Source organism: Gossypium arboreum, chromosome 6 (genome assembly GCF_025698485.1).
Source record: "Gossypium arboreum isolate Shixiya-1 chromosome 6, ASM2569848v2, whole genome shotgun sequence".
In the NCBI taxonomy this organism is placed as follows: Eukaryota; Viridiplantae; Streptophyta; class Magnoliopsida; order Malvales; family Malvaceae; genus Gossypium; species Gossypium arboreum.
This window is the reverse complement of record NC_069075.1, coordinates 127,849,534-127,855,944: the sequence shown is the minus strand read 5'-3', so window position 1 is coordinate 127,855,944 and position 6,411 is coordinate 127,849,534.

Below are 6,411 nucleotides of genomic sequence, written 5' to 3'. Positions count from 1 at the left end.
ATTAGCATGTTATGTGTAGGCAAATATTACATATAATAAGTAGATTATTTAAATGGCTTTGGTTGTGATTTTGGCATGTATGCAAAATGGTCAATTGGTGTTTATAAGCTTTGTGGTTGATGATAATTAAATAGCATGATTTTGGACTTGTATATGGTTGGCTTGAATGAATATTTATGCCTTGTTTTGGTGCCTTTGGTTTGGTGTAGGTGTATACAAATTTGGGTGGCAAATTGGCTTGGTAAATAGCCTATTTTTGTCCACACGGGTAAAGACACGGGCGTGTGTCTCAGCCATATGTGACATACAGTTATGTTACATGGCCGTGTGTCCCCTAGTGTTCAAACTAAAATCAAGTTAGTACGCTTCACATGACTTCTCACATGGGCGTGTGACTTGGCCTTGTAGCATAAGTCAATATACCCTACAGGTTTGGCAAGGCCTAACACATGGCTCGGCACATAGGCGTGTATGGCCATTTTTAGGGCACACGGGCTAGCCACAAGGGCGTGTGTATTGGCCGTGTGACACAAGTCAGAGATTACACGGGGTCGGACACGGGCTGGGACATGGCCATGTGCTTCCATTTTGAATGTCCACAAGGCATGTGACACGGGCGTGTCTGTGGTCGTGTAAGGGACACGATCGGGACACACGTGCCGGGCCTTAAGGGCGTGTGTCCCCTGTTTTTGAGAAAATTTTCTAAGTGTTCAAAAAGTTTGTAAAGTTATCAGTTTAGTCTCGAACCACTCCCAATGCATGTTTAGGGCCTTGTAAGCTCGTATTAGGGTCAAAATGTTTGGTTGTGAATAGAATGTATATGATTTGATTAATTGTATGTGAAATGTATGTTTAAATGTGTATAAGTTCGGTAATGCTCCGCAACCCTATTCCGGTGTTGAATACGGGTGAGGGTGTTACAGCCTTGATCCGTAGAATCCCTAATTTATGTTAATATCTCTTTCGAGAGTAAGTACAACTAAATCTAGGTTGATTAATTGAAATCTCTTTCTAATTAAAACCCCTATTTCGCATTAACTCAATCTATGGATTCTCCTATTAGACTTGACTCTAATCCGGTAGATTTATGCTGTCTTATTTCTAGGATTGCATGTAACTCCACTAAATTATGCTAGACTTACTCTTAGACAGGGACTTTTCCTCCACTGAATAAGCACATTTAACATGAATCAATATCCAAAAAATATCAAAACACGAAATATGCATACATAATTGAGAACAAGAAATCAAGTATTTATCATGTAATTCAAAAATTAAATAACAAGATCCATCATAGCTTTCATCCTCTTTAGGTATCTAGGGAATTTAGTTCATAATCTGGGAGGGAAACATCTCAAAATTAGAATAAAAACAAGAGAAAAGAAACCCAATAAAACTTCGAAGGAAATTTGAATGGAGATCTTCAATCTTGAAGGAGATCTGTTATAACACCGCTAAACCGTATCCGTCGCCGGACTGGGGTTAAGAGATATTACCGAACATATCGAACCATTTCACTAACAAATTCATAATAAAAAATCAAATATCGACATATCATAATCAAATATCACTATTAAGTCCCTTTCTTAGGTCATCGAGACCTTAAGCATGCATTAGAAAGGGATCGGGACAAAACCGAGCTCATACAAAATTTTTTAAAATTGTAAAAATTTTCCAAAGTTGTACAGGTCACACGCCCTTGTGAACAGGCCGTGTCAAAACAGGGCATACATACTGACTTGTCCACATGGCCACAAGACACGCTCGTGTGCCAAGCCGTGTGAAAATTAGGGAGGCTACCGACTTAGCCACACGGCTGAGCACACGCCTGTGTGTCTAGCCCTTGGTCGAGACTGACTTGGCCACACGGCCTAGGACACACCCGTGTGTGCGACCGTATGGTCTGCCCAGGCTCATTTTGAAATGGCCATTGAGCAACACGGCTGAGACACTCGCCCGTGACTCTAACCGTGTGGGCAAAAATAGGCCATTTGCAAGGCCAAATTTCCACCCATTAAGGGTCCTCCCTACAAGCAACAAATAGGCATCATAGTTTCAACCAATTTCAAACCAAAATCATACATCATTCATATCATATATTTATCAACCTATTTTATTCATAATTCACAAATCAAAACATAACATTCATAAGCCAAAGACATACCAAAACATATGATCTGTAACATCAATTTACCTCATCCATTCTCGTGCCAAATTCTTACCAAATCCACAATCAAACATATACCAATAACTTACCAAATTGACCATTTCTCTTGGCCAACCAAAAACACCTCATAATAGCAACATTGCATCACATATCATATACCAAATTCAAACCTTAAGTTTAACCATATTCTAGCCATATCACATGGCATGATATACACATTACAAAACATAATCAAAGTACATCTAGCCTATACATGCCATACTTTAATATTCACATTTTTAAAAGTTACCAAAAAAAGTTCAATAGTGTGGTAATGATCCTCGATGATCCCCGAGCTTTCGGTAGCTTCGATGTCTATAAAACAGATGTTAAACACACAAAGTAAGCTTTCCAAAGCTTAGTAAGCCATATACAAAAAAACTTAACTTTATAAACATCATCAAAATTACGTATATTCCATAGCCAAATATTATCATCAATCACATGGTTCATATACACTATACATTTCCTAATTCATTTTATACATATAGCATATTTTCTCATACTTATATCATATGTTCACAAAGGTACATGTACTTACCTTTCATTCTCAAACATAGTATACAATTCAAACATACCTGAATTGGATGCACATTCATATAGTAATTCATTTTCTCAGAATGCCCGTTGAACCATTCGAAATCATAAGGATAAACGGATAACTCAAAAAGCTCGTACAATGCCAACGTCCCAGACGTGGTCTTACATGTAATCAAATATCGATGCCTCTGTCCCAGACAGGGTCTTACACAAAATCAAATTCGATGCCAATGTTTCAGACATGGTCTTACACGTAAATCATAAGTCGATGCCAATGTCCCAGATGTGGTCTTACATGATAACACATATCGGATCCTATGTCATGACATATGCATCCTAACTATTCCTATGGTTCGCACGGGGCTTTTCGGCTTTGTCGATACTTTCTCAGATGTCTCGTATTTCTTAACTCATATAATCATTCATCATATTTCGATAGCATATAATTGATAGTAATTCAATTCAAAACACATTTATTTGTATATCGACTTACCTCGTACAGATTCAAACGAACGAAATCGACTATTCGACGACTTTCGACTTTCCCCGATCTAATTTTAGTTTTTTTGGTTCTTAATCTATATAAATTCAAATTTAAGTCTTTTACTCACCAAATCATTCAAATCAATCCAAAAACACATATTTAGGGCATTTTACAAATTATCCCTCACATTTTAACATTTTGACACTTTAGTCCTTAATTCACAAAATCACAAAATACACATAATTTCTTTGCACACATGCCTAGCCGAATTTTCATAATGTTCATATAATCCCACATATTTCATTTATTTCTCATTTTAGTCCCTCAATTCACAAATTTCACAATTTAGCCCAAATTACTCAATTTCATCAAAAATTCAAAGACAACTTAGTAATCTAACACATATTTATAGAAACTTCATAAAGCTCACATTATCAACAATGGAATAACTCAAAATCATCAAAAAAAATCAGAAATTAGGACATGGGCTTCATAGATTACTAAGCAACGATTACAAAAACGTAGAAATTATCAGAAACCGATCAAAATTCATACCGTATTTAAGCCTTGTGTGTGTCGACACACTAAACTCTTTTTTCTTATTATTTTTCTTTCAATTTTAGTGGTAATGGTGATAATATGAACTTATTTTCATGTTTGTTTTATTTAATACATAATAATTCTTCATTTACAAATTTGCCCTTTATAAATTAACATATAATTCATGTTAATTAAGGCCATAAAAGTCCACTCAAACTTAAAATTGTCTATTTACAACATAAGGACCTTACAATTAAAGAGACATAGCAATTAAGCACTTTAACAAATAGAAGGCCACTTTTACATTTTACGTGATTAGGTCCTTTTCACAAATTAATCACACAAATGATTGAATTTTCATACAAAACTTTCACACTGCTAATTCACATGTTATAAACAGAGAAAATAATATTAAAATATTTTTTTGACTCGAATTTGTGATCCCAAAACCACTATTTTGAATAGGTTCTAAACCGGACTGTTACAACTTTTCATCCCCGAAAATCTTACCGTTAAATAGACTCGGATATTATTGTCTCATAGCATCTTCAAGCTCCCACGTGGCCTCTTTAACACCATGTTGATGCCACGTTACTTTTACTAACGGTATTTTCTTATTTCTCAATTTTTTAATCTCACGAGCTAAGATACAGATCGGTTCTTCTTCATAGGTCATATCCAACTGAATGTCTATCTCAGATGAAGAAATCACATGTGAAGGATCAGATCTATATCGTCGAAGCATCGATACGTAGAATACATCATGAATCTTTTCTAGCTCAGGTGGCAACAACAATCTATAAGCAACCGGCCCTATACGCTCGATAATCTCATACAGCCCGATGAACCTCGGACTCAATTTGCCTTTTCTGCCAAATCGGAGTACTTTCTTCCACGGAGATACTTTCAGAAACACTTTTTTGCCGATCTCAAATTCAATATCTTTTAAATTTCAAGTCTACGTACGATTTCTAACGATTGGAAGCTATTTTCAAACTATCTCGGATCACTTTTATTTTCTGTTCAGTCTCTTTTATCAAATTCATCCCGTGAATCTTATTCTCACTGAGTTCAGTTCAATACAAAGGTGTACGCCATTTGCGACCATATAAGGCTTCGTACGGTTCCATTTTAATGCTCAATTAAAAACTATTATTATAAGCGAATTCAATCAAAGGCAAATACTGTTTCCACGTGTAACACCCCTTACCCATACCCAAGACCGGGACAAGGTACGAGGCATTACCGTACATAAACAGGGCATTTCTGGAAAATACTGATCATGAAATTTCATTCCAAATTAAAATCGACCAAACAAAATCATATTGTCCTTATTATGGACCTAAGAGGTCGAAAACATACATTAAAAGAAATCCGGAACTAAACTGAGAACTTAAGAATGTTCTAAGAAAGTTTGTAGGTTTAAGCCTCACACACCTGTGTGGAGGCAATGCACATGCTCGTGTGCATTGGGATACACCCATGTCCCATACTCGTCTAGAATTACTAAAATTTATTTTTCATTTCGAACCTACAGGGGTTTTCACACGGCCAAGCACACGCCCGTGTCATCATCCATGTCCAAAAACCTAGACATCCTGTTTATGACATCATCACTCATTTAGGGGCACATGGCCAAGGCACACGCCCGTGCGCTAAACCATGTCCTCCACACGGTTGAGACACATGGCCGTGTCTCTGCCCGTGTGTTTACTACCATGCATACTGACTTAGGAATTTTAGGTGCAGGGGACACACGCCCATTCAATACACCCATAGGGCAGACCGTGTATCACACACGGTCTGGAAACATGCCCGTGTGTCTACCCGTGTGGACCATTTTAAGGCTATTTTCCAAGCCAATAGTCACCCACAGTCACTCATACATTCGAACATACTTTATAACATGCAACATTACATATTCAAGCACTCAAATATTCCACACCATGGCACTCTCACATCTTCATAGAGTCATCCTATTGCACATTCATTTGTTACACTATTTAGAGGCATTCCACACCAATTTCATGCATTATTAAACTTATTATCATGACTTCAAATTGTGCATTCATACTTATAGTCATTTTAAGCCTTTAGGTCGTCCCTTATCCTTTAGCACCCAATTTATACTTTACATACACTCATCGATCAACAACATATCACACATTATCCTGCACTCACCAAGCAATAACATATCCTACCATCAAAACACTGGCACATGCATGCATGGGTACTTAGATTACAACCCAAATGATCAAATATGAGCCATATCACATGGCCATTACAGAATGAATCATCATTATCATAGGCCTTCACAATTTGGCCAAATAGCATGACACATACCACAAAATGACCAAGTTTCCTATACATTCCATACTCAAAATAATAATTTCACTATACCAAATAGTCTTTTGATAGTGTGATCGACAACTCCGACAGCTTCTGATCCCCGAGCTAGCTTGGCGGAACTATAAAGGATGGAAAGAGAGGGGAGTAAGCATTAAAGCTTAGTAAGTCTACATACAAATAATATGAAATGGTAGTAAGGAATCAACATGCAGTAACATAGCAACATATACATAAAGATTATTCATTACTTAAACCTTTTTGCTTACTCATCATACGGACATATATATATACG